The sequence below is a fragment of the Diceros bicornis genome, chromosome 11 (genome assembly GCF_020826845.1).
Source record: "Diceros bicornis minor isolate mBicDic1 chromosome 11, mDicBic1.mat.cur, whole genome shotgun sequence".
Lineage (NCBI taxonomy): Eukaryota > Metazoa > Chordata > Mammalia > Perissodactyla > Rhinocerotidae > Diceros > Diceros bicornis.
In genome coordinates, this window is record NC_080750.1 from 31,584,719 (window position 1) to 31,603,652 (window position 18,934).

The following is an 18,934-nucleotide window of genomic DNA, read 5'->3' on the forward strand; positions in this document are numbered from 1 at the left end:
TAACATCTTTAACAGGTTTGCTGAGCACAGTATAACTGCCTGCATTTGTCCAGTAGGCCTAGACTGTGATTCTCAAACTAAGAGATTTTGACCGCCAGGGAGCCTTTGGCAAAAATGTCTGGAGACCTTTTTGGATGTCAAAACTTGGGGAGAGGGGGTGCTAGTGGCATCTAGTGGGTAGAAGAAGGGTTGCTACTAAACATCTTACAGTGCACAGGATAGCCCTCACAATGAAGAATTATCAGCCCAAAATGTGAACAGTGCTGAGATTGAGAAACCCTGGCCTAGACCCAAACTTAATACTGGAACTAATGAGGAATAGGTGTAAAATCAAGAATAATAAGGAAAGTTTTTCAAGAATGGGATAAAACTACCACTATAGATGAAAATGTACAGTCTACAGTGAAGACAGTTACCATAAATACTGCATAAATACATGTGTTTGCTCTATAGCTTAATTCATAGCATTCTAGCACATATTGATGCTTCTGCAAAAACTTTAATAGTTGCACATATCTCTGATTTTCAGGCAAAAGGTGAGCTTTTTGCTGGGGGAAAATAAACATATTTTATTCTATGTGAGCATCATGTTGTTCTATATGAAGCATCAGAACATGACTAAAATGGACATTTCAATCTCTGTATTTGACAGTTGACTTTGGCTTGACCTAATGGCAGAATTTTTATATTCTTGATATGTCTGAGAGTGAAAAATCACAAATATGGATTTATACATGATTTGAGTAGATGTAGGACTCTTGGCATCATTCTGAAAATTTTCAGGAGAAAAATTATTTAGACCTTGTGAAAAAATAGTCAATAAAATGCATTCCACCAAGAAACACATTATTTGCATGATTTAATAGAGAATTTTGACCCCGAGACTAAATTGGTGTTTCCTGAACATGTATTTATTACTTGAGGATGTGAGAGAACAAATTTCCAGCTGATATTGACAGCACTTTATAGTGGACACAAGGATCGTTGATATTCTTCATGTGATGAGAAAAAGCATACAATTGCATCTGTCTACCTTGAGTTACTAAGCAAGAATGTCTTTGAACTAAAGATCTGTTAGCAGCAGAATTGTTCTCCTTTGGCCATTGTGTATTGCAATCAATCTATTTCTTTTCTATTAAAAATTTGTTAAGGCATCTATAAGCACTCCAAGAATTATCTACATGTTTGTAGAAATTCTCAAGAATTAGATATTATGTGTGAAAATATTTTATTCTAGAGGTGGAAAATCTGATCAAGAGATGACTAGTATATTTGAGAGTAAGCATTGTTGGCTTAGTGTAGCGTTTATGTATTGCCATTAGAATGAAAAATAATCTATATGGCGTTCAAAATATTTGGAAAATGTACTAGGAATCCATTCTTTCAATGCACCCTCTGGCCTTACTTGCCATAGATTATTGAACTATGACCTTTTTGGCACAGTAATAATGCTGTTTTCTCTAATCTTTGTGTTCCCTGCCCATCTGCCCAGTAGTAATGCTCTGCTTCCTACTGAGGACTATGCACTCTGTTCCAGCTCATCCCTCATCCCTAATGGAAGGCGATGGATGTGGAAGATGGCAGCTCTCTAATATGGCAGGGAGACCCTTGAGCTCATGAAAGAATAGTGAGCTTCTATGAAGAGTGTCCTACTACAATGGTAGAAATGAATTCTCTTTCTAGGTACCTCTTTCATACCTGTAGGAGGCTTATTATATAGCTATTCCTTTTAACGTAGTACTACAAGTAAAATACAAATGTTATTCGTATGAATTGAGGCTTAGGGGAGTGCATTTTCGTGTTTAGGATCCAATGTCTAGCTTCTCTGATTGAAGCAAGTGAGCCCATTTGAACAATTTGAGAGTGGCTATGCATGAAGCAGGAAAGGAATTAAGCATCTTTAATTTACATTTTGGTGGCCCTTTGAAGTCAATACTCAAAAACCCAAACCTAAGCTCAATATATAAATCATCAAGTTATCTATCATTCACATTTCCCTTGATATTTTTCTTCCTATATAGAAAGGTCAGCAGGAAGTGTTCACACATCTGAGTATTGGATATTTGAGAATTTAACCAACTTTTAAAATAATATTGTATCATCTAGAGTTGTGATATCCAAAATGGTAGCCCTAGCCACAAGTGGCTATTTAAATTTAAATTAATTAAAATTAAATAAAATTAAAAATTCACTTTCTCAGTTGGACTAGCCACATTTCAAGGGCTCAATAGCCACATGTGACTAGTGGCTACTCTACTGGACAGGACAATTATAGAACATTTTTCTCATTGCAGAAATTTCTATTGGACATTGTCAATGATCTAGAACAAGCTATTGTTGGCAAAAGTCACACAGATGCAGATATTTAGAAAATGCCTTCTTTCATTATTTGTGTGAGTTTCTAAAGATGTTTGGTGAAAGTCTGTCAATATAAAGTTGCTATATATTTTTGTGAGAAAGAAGCCAAATGTGATGGTTAACTGTGTGTGTCAACTTGACTGGGACACAGGTGCCCAGACATTTGGCCAAACATTATTTTGGGTGTGTCAGTGAGGATGTTTCTGGATGAAATTAACCTTTAAAATGATAGACTGAGTAAAGCAGATCATCCTCCTTAATGTGAGTGGATATTAACCTATTATCAGATATAGGATTTGCAAATATTTTCTCCCATTCCGTAGGTTGCCTTTTCATTTTGCTGATGGCTTGCTTTGCTGTACAGAAGCTTTTTAGTTTGATGCAGTCCCACTTATTTATTTTTGCTTTTGTTGCCTTTGCTTTCATTGTCAAATCCAAAAAGTCATCATCACCCAATCAATTAAAGGTCTGACTAGAACAAAAAGGCTAAGAGTGAATTCCTCCTGCATGACTGCTTGAACTGGGACATTGATCTTTTCCATCCTTGAAACTTTGGCTCTTCTTGAGTCTCAAGCCTGCCGTCTTTCAGACTGGAACTTACACCGTCAGCTTCCCTGGTTCTCAGGCCTCCGGACTTGGACTAGAACTACACATTGGCTCTCTTGGGTCTCCAGCTTCCTGAGTGCAGATCTTGGGACCGCTCAACCTCAATAATTGTGTGAGCCAATTCTTTATAAATAAATCCCTTCATACCACCTAGCACAATGTTGGGCAAATAGGTGTATTGCTGGGTAACATCATATATGTATAATCATAAAATATCATATCAATATCATATATACAATAATACATCATATACATTTTATATATATGATATATGATATATTTTATATATTCATTATAACTGAATTACATATAATGAATGTATATAATGTATATAATATATGTATAACATATATAATAAAAATATATATGTATATTTATTTTCTCTGGAGAATCCTGACTAATACACCAATACACAGAGGAAAGGAAGTCTTTGGTAGATAATTGAAAGGTGAAGTTTGACCCTTGGATTTTCCTTTTTGTATATTAACTTATCAAGATCCAGCAGGGAAGTGATCCAGTAAGGGAGGCAAGGGTTTATCTGTGAAGTGGGGAAAAGCGAATCGGGCTAAAACACCAGAAGCAACCAGGTAGAGTAAATATGCAGGGGAAGAAGATATGAGAGCTATATAACAAATTACAAATTTGGTAAAAACTGGATTCCCCAATAGCAAAATAAAATTATGAGGCTGAAGACCATAGTTCAAGGTGAATCTTAGGCATTTAAAAATATGATTGTTTATTCTTAAGATGCCCACCTAGTGGCTTAGTGATTTTAAGAATCCCATCACATTGCTTAGAATAAATGAATGAACCCGGGTCTTCTTAAAAAATGGTTTCTGTATTCTAGGGCCTGAGCAGGAGATCAATGATGGAAGATTTGAAGCTCTCATTTGGCCTGCACCTTATTTTATACTGCAATTTAGCAGCATACAATGGACCATTGAATCATCAGCATGTGCAAACAAGTAAGCAAACATTCATTCTTTCTCATGATTGAAGAAATAAACAAGAGTGGTATTAATTATCTGGCTAAAATAAATTATAATGAATGCAAACTCATTATTGTTAAAATCAATGCATTCATAGCAGAAGGTACATTTATTGAAGTCAACATACTTAATTACCTTTGAAGTAATAAAGAGAGTAGGCATGAAGTCCAATGTCTCTTGAGCCTAAACACTAATTTTGATCTAATTTTCTTCTCCTTGATGTTGAGAGAATGAAAAGGCAAATAAAATTAAGAAACCAACCTTAACTTCATTAGCTGTGTTAACAGGGGATTGTGTGCTGTTTGTACCACGTATATTCCATGTTGTGATCCAAAGAAAGGTCGCTTGCTTTTAAAGCCAATAATATTATTATAAGAATAAAGGCAGCCATACGGCCTTTCTTATTCTACAAGAGTACAGGAGACGTATATAACACTACAAGAGTGACAGTGACAAAAGCAGAAATTTTTACACTGTGGAGGGAGAGTGTCTTAGTCAGCTCAGGCCACTATAACAGAATACTATAGACAAGGTGGTAACTGAGATTTATTTCTTACAGTCCCAAAGACTGAGAAGTCCAAGATCAAGGTGCTGGTATGTTTGGCTCCTGGAGAGAATCCATTTTCTGATTTGTAGACAGCTGTCTTCTTTCTGTGTGCTCATGTGGTCTTTCCTTGTTATGTGCATGTGGAGAGAGAGAGAGAAAGGGAGAGATCTTCCTGTTCTTAAGAGGACACTAATCCCATCATGAAGGTCCCATTCTCATGATCCAATTTAAATCTAATTAACTCCCAAAGGCTCCATCTCCAAATACCATCATGTTGGAGCTTAGAGCTTCAATACATGAATTTGAGGGGGGGACACAAACATTTAGCCTATAACAGAGTCTCTTTTTATGACACTTAAGCTTTTGTCCAAGGACTTTCCTCTTCTTTTAGTCCCTTTCTCTTATCAAAACTATGTCCAGACTTTTATTTTTCTTTGGTTTACAATCCTAGATACTTGCTGTGAGCACTGGGATTTTGTGATCTTGCTTAGTCTTTCAGGTGTAGTTTGCCAACTAAATTGTGAGAACTCCATCTCAGACTTCTTCATAGCACCTAGCACAATGTTGGGCAAATAGGTGAATTGCTGGGTAAATAACTGTTAGGTAAGTAAATGAAGAGTGAAACGCCTGGTATTGATTATAAGAAATGACTCTGGCTGGAATGGCATTTTCCCCATTGAGAAGGAGAAAAGATCCTGATCAGAGAAATGACCTGCTAATTGTTCTCGTCACACTGCTTGGCTGTTAGAGATTCAGATAAGAGTATTGATTTAGAAGGCCCCAACACTTCTTGGAAGATTCAGGACTATAGTATCTCTTGAATTACTGTATCTGATCAACATTTCCCATACAGCTTCATCCTTGGGTACATAAATGTTTAGCTTCAGAGAGAATATAATTTCTGTTGCTTTTCTTCAGAAGAAATATTCAACCTTTGAAAATTGTGTTATCTATCATAGCTTCCTCATAGGTAATCATAGGACTAGCGAAAAAGTAAGCATTTCAGTATGTCACCCAATTTTTAACACTTCCCATTGGTAACATAAGAGCAAATAGGTAAGCCTGTGGAAAATAAATAAGGAATGCAATCTCTAATGGAAGAATAGCAAATGATACATTGAAAAATAGCAAAAGTAAAGTTAAAACTAGTTTGTTTATCCATACAAATACACCAGAAGGAGGCCTTTGAAAAAGTCCCACTGGAAGTCTAACTGAGCCAGATGCTCTGCTGTGAGCACATTTTGGCCTGGTAGCTGCTGTCAAAAGTAAAAAAAGAAATTGATGATCCTTCACATGTAAAATGAAGAAGTTGGACAATACACACACCAAGTTCTGATGGTATATGTATCAAGGAAAAGAAATTAACATGTTGGATGATGTTAGACGTTTATATAGTCCATTTGTCTTTGCAGTGATTATTATATGACTTCCTGCAAAGCTGGTAGTTTCTAGGTAGTTTTACAGCAGAGGACTAAAGACATTTAAGTGGATCCCAGGTAACACCTGTTCTAGTTGGGTTAGTCCAGTGGTTCTCAACTGGAGACAATTTGGCCCCCTAAGCCCCACCCTCAGAGGCATTTGACAATGTCTATAGATATTGCTGGATCCATGTGAGAGGAAGTTGCCCACCTGATGCCCCATCAATCTCAAGTACTTTGATAGATATTTCCTAAAAATAAGGACTTTCTCCTACGTAGCCACACTACAGTGATCAAAATCAGGAAATTAACATCAATACATTACCACTCTAATTCACAGACCCCATTCAAATTTTGCCAATTGATCAATACTGTCCTTTGTAGCAAAAGGAGTCAGGTCAGACTTACTCATTGCATTTACTTGTTGTGTCTCTTTAGTCTCCTTCAGTCTAAGACAATTCCTCAACTTTTCCTTGATTTTATAACTTGGACATTTTTTGAAGATTACACACTGGTTTATATTTTAGAGTGTCTCTCAGTCTGGGTTTGTTTGATGTTTCCTCATGATTAGATTAGAATTATGCCTCTTAGGTTGGAATATCACAGAAATGGTGTCGTGTTCACTTTTCTGGCATACTTTCAGGTAGTGCATGGTTTCAATTTGTCCCATCACTGATGATATTTGCTTTGATCACTTGATAAAGGTGATGCCTCTATAGTAAAGCTACTCACTGTACAGTATTTTGTGGGGAAGTACTTTGAAACTGTGAATATTTCATTGTTTGTCAAACTTTTCATTTATTCATTTAAACACATGTGGATTTATGATATTTCATTTGATGTGTTATAATCCATTATTATAATTATTTATTTTTATGCTCAACGTGTCCCTGATCGGCCAGTGAGCACCCACTCAAGTTGTCTTTTGTATTCTTTTGACATGTACCTGTCCTTTGAGCACTTCCTTGTTTTCTGGCATAAGGTGTTCTAGGCTTCTATGGACTGAATTATGTCCTCTGCCCCAAATTAATATGTTGAAGCCCTAACCTCCAATGTAATGATATTTGGAAGAGGGGCTTTTGGGAGGTAAAGTTTAGATGAGGTAAGGAGGGTGGGATCCTCCTGATGGGATTAGTGCCCTTGTAAGAAGAGACCAGAGAGCTCTTTCTCTCTCTCTCTCTCTTTCTCTCTCTCTCTGTCATGTAAGGACACAGCAAAAAGATAGCTGTCTGAAAACCAGGAAGAGGACTCTCACCAGGACCTGAGTTGACTGGCACTCAGATCGTGGGACTTCCCAGCCTCCAGAACTATGAGAAATGAAATTTTGTTGTTTAAGTCACTCAGTCTACAGCATTCTGTTATAGCAGCCTGAATGGACTAAGACACAAACCCATGTTGTGTTTCCCTGTCCCAGCCCTAGAACCCAATGGCTATGCCCTCGGCTGTTCAGAACTCTGGACAACAATACGGGTCTTATTGTTTCCCTGGAATTCACTTCATGCTTTGAGCTTTTTGCCCCAAATTTGAAAATCTATCTCATTCCCACAGGGTTCTAACTTCTGTACTCTAGATTAATATGAACAGAAATCTGCATGAACCTAGTTAATGCCTTATAATGCTCTAACAGTGTGCTTACTTATCTCAGATGAAAATATAAATTTTCATCCTCACAGTATCTCTCTTGAAGCTCCATGTCGTAACCATGAGTTTTGGCTCAAGCTCTAGGTTGTGCACTTCTGTGGCAGGCTGGCACGTAAGTAAGCCTTAGTGCAGACGGTTATCGTGGTCTCACACTGCACTGTGGAGCTGTGCAGATCAGCTGGGTGCAGGGCTGCCTTAGCTTTTGCCGCTGAAGGAGAACAAAAGGGCAGGCTTTGGAACACAGGAACCATGCCAGTTAAATTAAAATGTATCTGAGTCTAGTTTCTCCTTTGCTCACTGCTGTTTCCAATTAGATATTTGATGTGGACTCCAATGTGAAATGCCCTTGGGATGGTAGGGGAGGTTGGGTATCGGTCTCTGCTTTGGTACTCTTCCATGTAGTTTTTCTCCTGCATTTCCTCTTGATCAGCCTTGTCTGTCACTTGCTGTAATATGGATCTATCTTAAATATAGGAGAAGCACTTTTAGACAGGAAGGAGTATGTTGAAAACTGTGAGTAACTTTACCAGTTAAGGATTTACTGCCATTCGTAGCATAGAGGCATATTTTCTGTGTTTTTCTTTCAATAAACATATATTTTTCAATATACTTTAAGAAATCAGGGACAGCCATATTCAAGCTGTTTTGACCTTTATGCTTTTAACAAAAACAGTTACTAAAAGCAATCTCCAAATTCACTGGAGAATTCATTTGTAAAATATGTTTGCTATAGTCAAGTGGAAGTCACACCAACAACCACTTTGTCTGGCAGGACTTGTTGTGGGTTGTTCTACAGAGAAACTCTTCTTCACGTGAGTTTTCTTGTTGACTTAAATCTCAGAATTCAGAGTGACAGAGGCAGTGGCCAAGTGACTAAAACAACATGTAAGCCACCCAAAGAGAGTGGGCCAAGCCCTCCCTACACAAGCCTGCCTGAGGCCTCCAGCTTCCCAGCCTGAAGATATGGATTCCTGAAAACACTTAAGATACAAATATGTTCCCTAGGAGAGGGGTTGGAGTAACTCATGTTTTATTACCAGATATTATAATAGATTAATTTTCTTAATTTCAGTGATGAAACTAGGAATTGGTCGTGGGTGTAAGGCTGAATGGACTATTGAGGGGAGCAGAGCAGGAAATTTGTCCCACAGAGTGGTGACCTGCTTAGGTGAAGATAAGTTTGCCAGGTGCCTGAGTGGGGGACTCTGAATAGCATGCAGTCTCTGGGCAGCTTTGGAGAAACGAGGGAAAGGGGATGGAATACAGTACGGAGCCAAGGATTTCACAGTCTTGTGGAGAGGAGATCATTTCAACGTGGCCACCAAAGAGGTGTGTTATTCTCTATAAGAGCCAGGCATGTTAGCAGTTTCCGGGGAGCACAGCATAGACCTTGCAGTTGTGTTGCCTACAAAGGGGACTTATATTATGTATTATCTCTCTTCTTGGCTGCTCATTTTTTATATTTGTGTGATGGTGTATCTACAACTTAATTAATTGCTATTTACTAGGCATCATACAAACAGATGATATATATTATCTCATTTAATCCACTTAAAATTTCTATAGGGGAGGTATTATTACCTATACATCTCCATTTTATAGATGAAGAATCTGATCTTACAGGGTGAAATGAAATGATTAGCTCGTTAGCATAGCAGAGCCAGGATGTGACCCAGGTCTGTCTGATTTCAAGGGCCATACTTTATTTCATAGAGGTAGTACTTAACAGTGCCTCCAATTGTGGCCCTACATTTTTTTTTTTTTAGGTCACAGACGATGGCTATTGAAGAGTTTGTCTCTTTAGAAATTTTGGACCCTGAACCATAGACTTATAAGCACTACGTTCTAACTAACTGAGACAACGAGTTGCTTGCTATATCAGTTAACTTTTGCTATGTAGTAAACCACCCCAAAACTCAGTGGCTTAAAGAATAACATTTGTTTAGTTCATAATTCTGTGTGTTGACAATTTGTTTAGGTTTGCTGGGCAGTCCTTGTGATCAGGGCCAGGTTCAACTCTTCTTGTCTGGACTCTCTCACACGTCTGGGACCTCGGCTTCGACTATAGGATGACCTCCCTCCATGGATCTGTCATCCCCCAGTAGGCCAGCTTGAGCCTGTTCACACGGTGGCAGAAGGCTTTTAAGAGCACCAAGGTAAGAGAAGAATGTGCAAGCACCTTTTAAGTCTCTATCTGTGTCATGTTCACTAATGTCGCATTGGTCAAAGCTAGTCACATGGCCAATGCAGAATCAAAGACTGGAGAAACAGGCTCCTCTATCTAGAAGAATCTGCAGCATCACTTTGCAGGGCACTACATTGCAAAGGTGTTACATTACAAAATTGTTAATGCAAGGAGGGGAAGAATTTGTGATCATTTAAAAAAAAAATCTATCATACTTGCCTAAATCTGTCCAGTTCTACAAATTTTCGGTACTTCCCATGAAGGAAAACCCGACAAAAATTGGTGCTTTGTCATAGAAAACATTCATCATTACTGAATATAGACTCACGGATATGAAACCCTATGTCTGGTTGGTCAAGTAGTGAAAACTTCTCATTAGCTTTAAGCTAATGAAAAAAGTTGTACTGCCATCATCATTACTCATGCTTCTTTACAAATTTCCTTTTTTAATTGGAAGGAGGATTCTAAAAATTGTTTATAAGTCATGTATGAATTTTCACAAATGACTGTTATAAAGGCATCCAGAAAATAAAATACCCTTTGTTCCAACATGCTCTGAAACCCAAGGAAGGCATTCACTTGAGCTCTGGGTTTTCCCCATGGAGACTCAAAAGCAGGTGATTACGTAGTTTAGAAAAGCTTAGAGAAGCCAACTTAAGGGCAATAACCATGAAATGTCCCTTTAGGAAGAAAATTTACCATTCAATGCCATGGGATAAACAAATTACTATGACAAGAAGAGAGATATTCTCTGCTACATGAGGAAAAAAAAGGGATTTTCATCAAGATTTTGCACCTCTGACGTTTGGTGGTTACATGGCAGGAATGTTTTCAGGGCAATGTTCCTTTCCTTTCACAGTGCTCTTGATTGCTACTGGGTCTGATTCTCTCCTCCTGAAAGCACTAAACTCTTTCGTCTTGCCTCGGGAACTGAGGACTCATACACATTATGGCCAGAAAGGTTGAAGCAAAAGCTCTCTCTTCTCTCTGCAGAGGGGACTTTCTTATTCTGGGCCAGACCCCACTTCCTTGAGGGTAATGAACTCCCTCACAATCAATCCTTGTCAACAGGAGACACTTTGTTATATGAAATAAAAATAAAATTCCATACTGGGTGTATAGATAGTTTGAAGTATGAATATATTTCTCCGTATATGTCTATGGAAAGCCATAAAAAAGGACTGCAGACAGAGAAGCAGAACTTTTCTTAACCCCAAATCAGAAATGTGCCCCCACAAAATTCTCAATACATATACAGTCACAGTCTCAAATGCGGCTTTTCCCATTGTTTTAACAACTGAGTATGTACATTTTTTTCCCCGTAGCAAAAGATAGGCAAATAGTTTTAGGTTAAGCTCTGAGAATTGTTCTTTCTGCAAATATTGGCTTTGAGGTGTAAGGCTCCTAAGTCAAATAAGTTTAGTAATCATGGTCTCCAGATGATGAATAACACATTTGATATTCTCTTATGGCTTTCGTGACTCACTTATTATTGCCTGTGGGTCCATTTGCTAAACCCTTGTTTGCCAAAAGCAAGTTTCCAGAAGCTAAGTTGCCAAATTCCATTCTCTAAATGGCAAATTTGCAGTGTGGCCAATTTCCAAATTGAGTAGAAGCCATGTTGCTGAGGCCACACCTAACCCTGTTCCTGCTGTCATGGCTGCCTTCTTCACAAGCTCATTGGACTATGACAGAGGGGACTGGAGAAGGAAACTAACTGACATCCACAGAAAGTAGTCATCCAATCCACCTGATTACAGTGTATTGAACTCCTCCTCTATTGAGGTCATCCTTTCATGAGTATCACATGCGACACAAATACCTTCACTTTCTGTGCCCGTTCATGGAGATCTACCCACATGCTTCTTACCCAGACTTCTTGGTCACCAACTTCCCAACTGTGTTTCTTTCAATTCCCTGACCTTCCAGCCAAACCATCAGCCACATAGCCCATGGTTTTCCTCCTTCTAGGCAAAATGAATGGGCAGGTTCCCTGCTCAAAATTCTGCCCACTTGGTGTGGTTTTTCCTTCACCACAGTCCTGCAGAGCTGTCCCAGATTGGGGCCGTAAGGTTACAGCTGTCCTCTTTCAAGGGATGCCTGTATATTGTGCAGGACCATCTATCTATAAACCAAACCAGGAATTTTTTCTTCTTAGTCAGCTGGCTGCAGGAACTTCATGCGAGCCATAGGTGCAAGTTGAGAGAAAGAAGGCAAATCGTAGGAATAGGGCCTATGTGACTTATTTGTGATTTCTGTGCCTGCTCTAGCCCCATTTCACCTATACGACTTCCATTTTATGATGGTGTTCAAGCTCAACTTTATATCTTGGTGGATTAGACAACACCCAGTTCATAACTGGCAGGTAACTTGGTGGCCCATGATCATGTGATCAGTCTCTTTTAAAGCCCAATCACAAGCCAAAAATCTGTTTTCAAAAGGAGAATAGTTACGAGCAAAGAATGGTGTGACGTTGCTTTAATCTCTAAAGGTCTGTGCTGTATTTACTTATAAGAGTCTGCCAAAGGCTCCATACAGCATCTTTATCTGCCACTAACATTTTAAGCATCATCAAATCTATTGGGTCATATAATTCAAGTGGTGGAATAGCTTTTATGGCAGCCTGTACCTGTTGTAGAGACATCTTTTATTCAGGGCCCCATTCAAAAGTGGGAGCTTTCAGGTCCCTCATTAAATGGGTCAGAGTAGCATGCCCAAATGAAGTATATGTGGCCTCAGAAATCCAAAGAGGTCCACTAGATATTGTGTCTTTTCCTTAGTGTTCGGAGGGGCCAGATGCAGCAATTTGTTCTTCATCCTGGAAGGGATTTAACTGATGTGGCAGACTCCTGAGATATTTTGAGATTTATTTCTCACCCTCTCTCATGCAAGTGTCTTACTAACGTGTGTAGAATGGCCACTACCTCCTCCTAAGCAAGTCCAATCAGCACAATTTCATTAATGTAGTGGATCAGCATGATTCCATTGGAATGAAAGGGCAATCAAGGTCCCTGCAGACTAGATTATGACATAGTGCTGAGAGTTGATATAGCCCTGAGATAGGACAGTGAAAATATATTGCTGGTTATACCAGCTGAATACAAACTACTTTAAAAAGTAGTTTGTGTTCTGATGGTCTTTACTAACAGGTATACAAAAAATAGCCAGCCCTGGCAGTCCAGTGGTTAAGATTCAGCGCTCTCACCTCTATGGCCTGGGTTTCTTTCCTGGTCGGGGAACCACACCACCTGTCTGACGGTTGCCATACATACTGTGGCAGCTGCATGTTGCTGTGATGCTGAAAGCTATGCCACCAGCATATCAAGTCCCAGCAGAGTCCCCCATGGTGGACAGGTTTCAGCAGAGCTTCCAGACTAAGAAAGACTAGGAAGAAGGATCTGGCTACCTACTTCCAAACAAATTGGCCATGAACACCCTATGAATAGCAGCAGAGCATGGTCTGATACAGTGCCAGAAGGTGAGAGGGTGGTGCAAAAAGACTGGGTAGGGTTCGGCTTTGCTGTACACAGGGTTGCTAGGAGTCAGGATTGGCTTGACAGCACTAACAACAATACAAAAAATAACATTTGTATGATCAATAGCTCCGTAGCATGTACTAGGGAATGTGTTGATTTGATCCAGCAATGAAACCACATTTGGAACAGTAGCTGCAATTGCTTGATAATGTTTGTGATAATCCACTGTCATTGTCTAAGATCCATCTGTCTTCTGCACAGGCCAAGTTAAGTAAATATGGAATCTTTGCTTAGTGAACGTCCATTAATCAATTCAGCCTCATCTATCTTTATATTCTTGCTACCCTGATCCCACACTTTTAAGAGATATTACTATACATATTTCTCAGGTTTCTATCAGTATAGATTGGCAAAATCATGCAATTCTTTTGGAGTGTATCACATCTCTATGAGTCATACTTAGAATCTTATTCTTTGGGACCTGCTGAGATGTGAATCTAGTTATAGCACTAGAAGCCAAGAGAGATAGTGGTAGTAGGTTTTGAGGAGGATCAGGGGTCCTGTGCAAGACATCTACCTCGTTGGAGACCATACAACTTCTTTAGTCAAGGAGAGACTATCTTGGACAGGGATGGAAAGGCTGCTTCTAATGCCAAAGAAGGCTCCACAAAATTTAGGGCGTTCAAGTTCAAGGCATGCAACTTCATTGCAATCTACCTGTAAGTTCCCACCCCAACTTTCAGTGTCAAATTCCTGCCCAGTTAGTGACCTAACTTTAACAAAAGAGACCATATTATGTCAGAAATTCAGTTTGTGTTGTAACTTAGCCTTGCACAGATTACTCTTTGGGTTTTGTTTTTAGAAAACTTGGCCCTAGACTAAGATTTCTATAGGGGTTAGGCTATAGGATATAGAAGTTTCTTTTAGGGAAAACACAGACATTTTCAGGTCCCTCATGAGAACTAGGAATTTAAAGCTCTGAGCTCCTCATTTTCTTTCCTCAATTTCTTTAGCTCATTTGGAGGCAACCAACCCCTGTTTTACTCCTTATTTTCACTAAAATGCTGTATGGCAGAAAATAATTGGTCATCCAGAGTCTTGCTTTCTATAGGCTCTTGACTGCAGAACCAAACTAGTGTGCAGAGATCTTAAATAGGCAATGGAAGTTTATCAAATACATAGAAGATAAATGAAAATTTTCATTGAAAATTTCTGGTCTTAGCTGGAAGATATGACCTACATATAAGAATCTAGTGGAGTATCCATGTCAGAATGGTCATGCAATATACACTTTATATGGAAGTGTGGAGAAAATCTAAAAAATGAAATGCTTGGGTGTGATGAGTTTGGTTGTAGGCATCTTAGAAAGTGATTTTGGGCTAGGTCTCAAAAAGAAGATGTCTTAAGCAGAAAAGAGGCACGATCAAAATCATATATGTCCGTGAATCTCTGACAACAGCGTTGGATCAATTAGAGTGGAATGAGACCAGACTCAAAGCAATTACTTCCAACAAATCAGGATGAAAATAGTTCTAACAAGAGAAAACAGTGCCAGGATCTGGAGTCTGTGCATTCTTGATTCTGGAAAGAGTATACCATATTCCTTTCCGTATATTCCATATATTCATTCCTTTCCTACAGCCACCTAGAGTTTAAATATCTCTTCTTCCTCGTATCCCCAGCCCTCTTTGAAACATCCATGGAGGTAGAGAAAGAGCATGGATATAGATCAGCACAGCCTCAGCAAAACCACAAAAGAGGCATAACTTGACTCATCTCCTTTCCATTTGCGCGTGAAAGTTCCTGCCCTTACTTTGGGCCATGTTCTGTCCTCTTCTCTTTATCTAACATGTGATAAAAGATCAAACAACTATTTCTTGATAGCTAATATACCTCAGCTGATATACCTTAAATCCTCCCAGAGGATGAGACAAAAGGCCTTCAAAGGTCTTCACTTTAAATGTGTAGATATAAATAGATATAGTCTTGTCTCAGGATTTCTAACAGTGATTTTCAAAATCTTTAATGTTCATAAAAATAATGTGAGGTGCTAATTCAAAATGCAGATGCTTGGAGCCAAGCCCTAATTTACTGAATTTTAAACTGTCTGGGTGATTCCTGTACACATTAAAGTTTGAAAACTGCTGTTTAGTTCAAGCCATTAGTTCTGCCTGGAAATCCCATTTCCTTTGCATGTGCAGCAAATTCTTGCCCATTCAAAAATGTTCATGATGTTTATGCCTGAAAAAAAGAAGACAATGTTTGCAATCTCAGATATTATCAAAATGTCAATAGTGCTATCTTTTATGTTTTGGGTATATTACAATGTTCATTGTATATATATATATATACAATCTGTATATAATATTATGATAGCTGAACACTAACATTTCTTGATGTACCAGGCACTTTATATACAGAAAAGTAAGTAATTAATTTACTCCTCAAAGCAACCATTTAGGGCATTTGTCAGTCTTCTTGGCCAGCATTTGAAACCTCTTCCTGTATTTGGAAAATATACTTTATATGGCAGAGTCTGCCCCCTGCAATCGAAGTTGAAAATGTCGGATGCTGGCTCTCACAGCCGCCCTTGCTACTACAGCCCGGGCATATGATAGACATTCCACTCATCAGATACACCAGCTCCAAAGTTGGAATCAGAAGCTTGTGACATGACGGAGGAGAGGCCTTTCAAATGTCTTATGATTATGGTGGTGGGAATGTATATCTATGATGCTGGATAAAAGCAACTCAACTAGTTTTATAAATTATCTCTATATGGAGGAAATTAATGGTGATACCTATATTGCAAAGGACAGGTTTCAACTACCTTGGAGAAAAAGCTATTTTCAAAACTTCAGTAGCATCTTAGAGAGTAAAACTTCATTCAAGCTCAGTAGATTTTTCTTGTTTTAGCTGAATATTTAGAAAGAAAAAGTGTGTAAGAGAAGAGTAAAAAGAAAGAGTGGTACATAGCACTCTCAATATTGATGTGATTCATCCCCTATTTTTTCCATTAAAGAAGCAACTGTACGTGAGTATAAACCAAAGTCCTCTGAATTTTAAATCCATAGCAAAAAGCTCCCTCCCACACACAGTTGGCAACAAACACACACACACACACACACACACACACACACAAAATGCAGATTTCTTTCGTAGATAACACCATCTCAGGTGTGTCTGATGCTTGAAAGATAAGCTCAACTTTCTAATTGACTGGAAGTTGGACACTCATTGCAGTCATAAATCATCCACACTTAAGAGGTCCCTAAGGCAGGCTGCTGCTATTAGGAGACAGAAAAGAAATGGCAGAATAGACCCAATGAGGCTGCTATGTCTCCCTAAAGGACAGACCAAATACTGGGATCATGAGTAGTTCAGTGAGTGAGAGATTTTGAAAGAAATAATTTAATTTGTATTCCTCAAAAGTTAAATCCTTTTTAGAGTGGGATGTTACCGCCCATCCCTTTTGATTTAGGACACATGAAGAAGTGGTAAATAGGGGTAGTGGCCTTGGAACTAATTAGTCCTGTTGCTTGTGAACCTGAGCCTGGAGTCATTAAGCTCTGGGCTAGTATCCTTAGAAGGGCCTGGGACTTTCGATCCATCGACATGCTGCTCTTCTATCATGAGGAGTGGCCTTGAGAATCCAGTCTCCTATCATTCTGGACTAGTGTTTCTGCAAAAGCATCAAAACAAATTCTCACTGGTTTTTTTTGGAACCCTCTCAAAGGCCAAAGATGGCTGTCATCATCAGACTCATACACCATTTAAAGCCTCTGAATGAATGGTCTGTACATTTTTGTATGCAAGTGGGGAGGGGTTTCTGCACTATGTGTACCAGCCCAGAGTTATGTTAAATCTTTCGTGTGTGTTAATTAAATTTCCTAAGAGTTCTGTGGTAAAAAAGCTTGTCTGGCATTTCAGATATGCTGAGAAAGGGAGTAGTTAATATTTCAGTGCTGATATTCCAAAAAACATATTACTTAGGGGGATTTGTGGAAAAAGAATGTATTGATGAGGATATTTCACTAATACTTTAACCATTCTTGTCCCCCTGTCCTTTTATTGTACCTGTCAAGAAAAGCTTTGTACCCAAAGCTTTTGTACCTTACCTTATCTGTAATTTCTTCTAGGCTACTGAGCACCACTAACGTAAAACCAAACAAATCATGTGAGTTAATGCAACTACAAATTCCTGGTCTCTGACCGAAGCTTGGTCTTCAAGGTTGTCAGGCAATGTTTTCATATGTTTCTATTCCCTTTCACCATATTATCTTTGTCGACTCTTTTTCATTCAGACTAAGGCCTCTGACTACCCTCTGTTCTCAACTATTCTCATCTCCTCTCCCAATCACAGAAAAATTAGAGGTAGTCAGCGAACTCATCATTCCCATTTTTACCTTCTCTCCTATCCCACCTCAAATCTACCATCTCAGTGGAAAAATATTCCTGTACCTCTATTCTGATGGTTACCTATACCTCCTGCCTCCAATTTTCTCAGAGATCTCACTCCATCAGTTATCTCCTCTCTGAGCATTCTCTCATTATGTCATTGATGCTCTTGAGTCTATAAACATTCAATCTCTCCTATCTTAAAAATCAGTCTCTGACCTTTCATCACTCTCTAACTACAGCTATGTCTATTTCTTTATCTTCACAATCCAGTGTTTGAAAGGGTAGTCTTAACTCTGTATCTCTATTTCTTTATCTTCTTTCACTTCTTTATTTGTTGTTGTAAAGCTCCTTTTTTTCAATGTTTCATTAAATCTGCTCTTAGGAATAACTTCATAGTTGTTAAATTTAAATGGCATATTCTCAATCTTTATCCTTTTGGCTTTGCAGTGTTTGATACTGTTTATAACTTTCCCCTCAAAATTCTCTCCTGTTTAGCTTCCAGAGTTCCATTTCTCCCATCTCTCTAGACATTACTGTCAGTCCGCTTCGTGAGCTCATCTTCTCCCTCCATTCTTTGTATGTTGCTCTTTTTTCCATGTTTCTGTTCTTGGCCGCCTTCTGCTCTCATTCTGCACTTTCTTCCTGGGGGGTGATCTTACCAACTCAGATTGCTACAATGAATCTGAATTCGGGAATTGTATACATATATTGAATATTTACTCTGTTATGAGGCTACCATCAACCAGATACTCAAGGCAGAAACCTAGAAATCATCTCTGAATCATTTCTCCATCTTTTTTCTCACCTTCCTCTAATCATATGCAACCAGGTCCTAAGTCCTCTTAATTATCCACCTTAAGTAACTCTAGTATCTAGCTCTTTATCTCCATTCTTCCTGCCATTGTCTTCATTTAGGCTTTAATCATTTCTTCCTTGAAACACTGCAAAATTCTTTTTAATAGTCTCTCACCTAGCAGACTTCCCCTTTCTGTCTGCCACTTGAATGATCCTCCTATAGTATAAATCTGATTAGATCATCTACCTGCTTATAGTTTTTCATTGCCTCCCATGACCTTCAGGATAAAATTCAATCTTGATCTGGCCGTTGCCTATCTGCCCTGCCCACTTTCTTACTGTTCTCTAATTCATACGACGCTCTCGCTTTGCTACACTACATGCAGATAGTTCTCCCAAAGTTATGTCTTCTTAAACTTCAATGCCTTTTGCATGCACTTCTTTATCATCCCAGAATGCCCTGCCTGAGCTTCTTCACCTAAAGCTAAACCCTTTTCATCACATAAAAACTCCAGTTA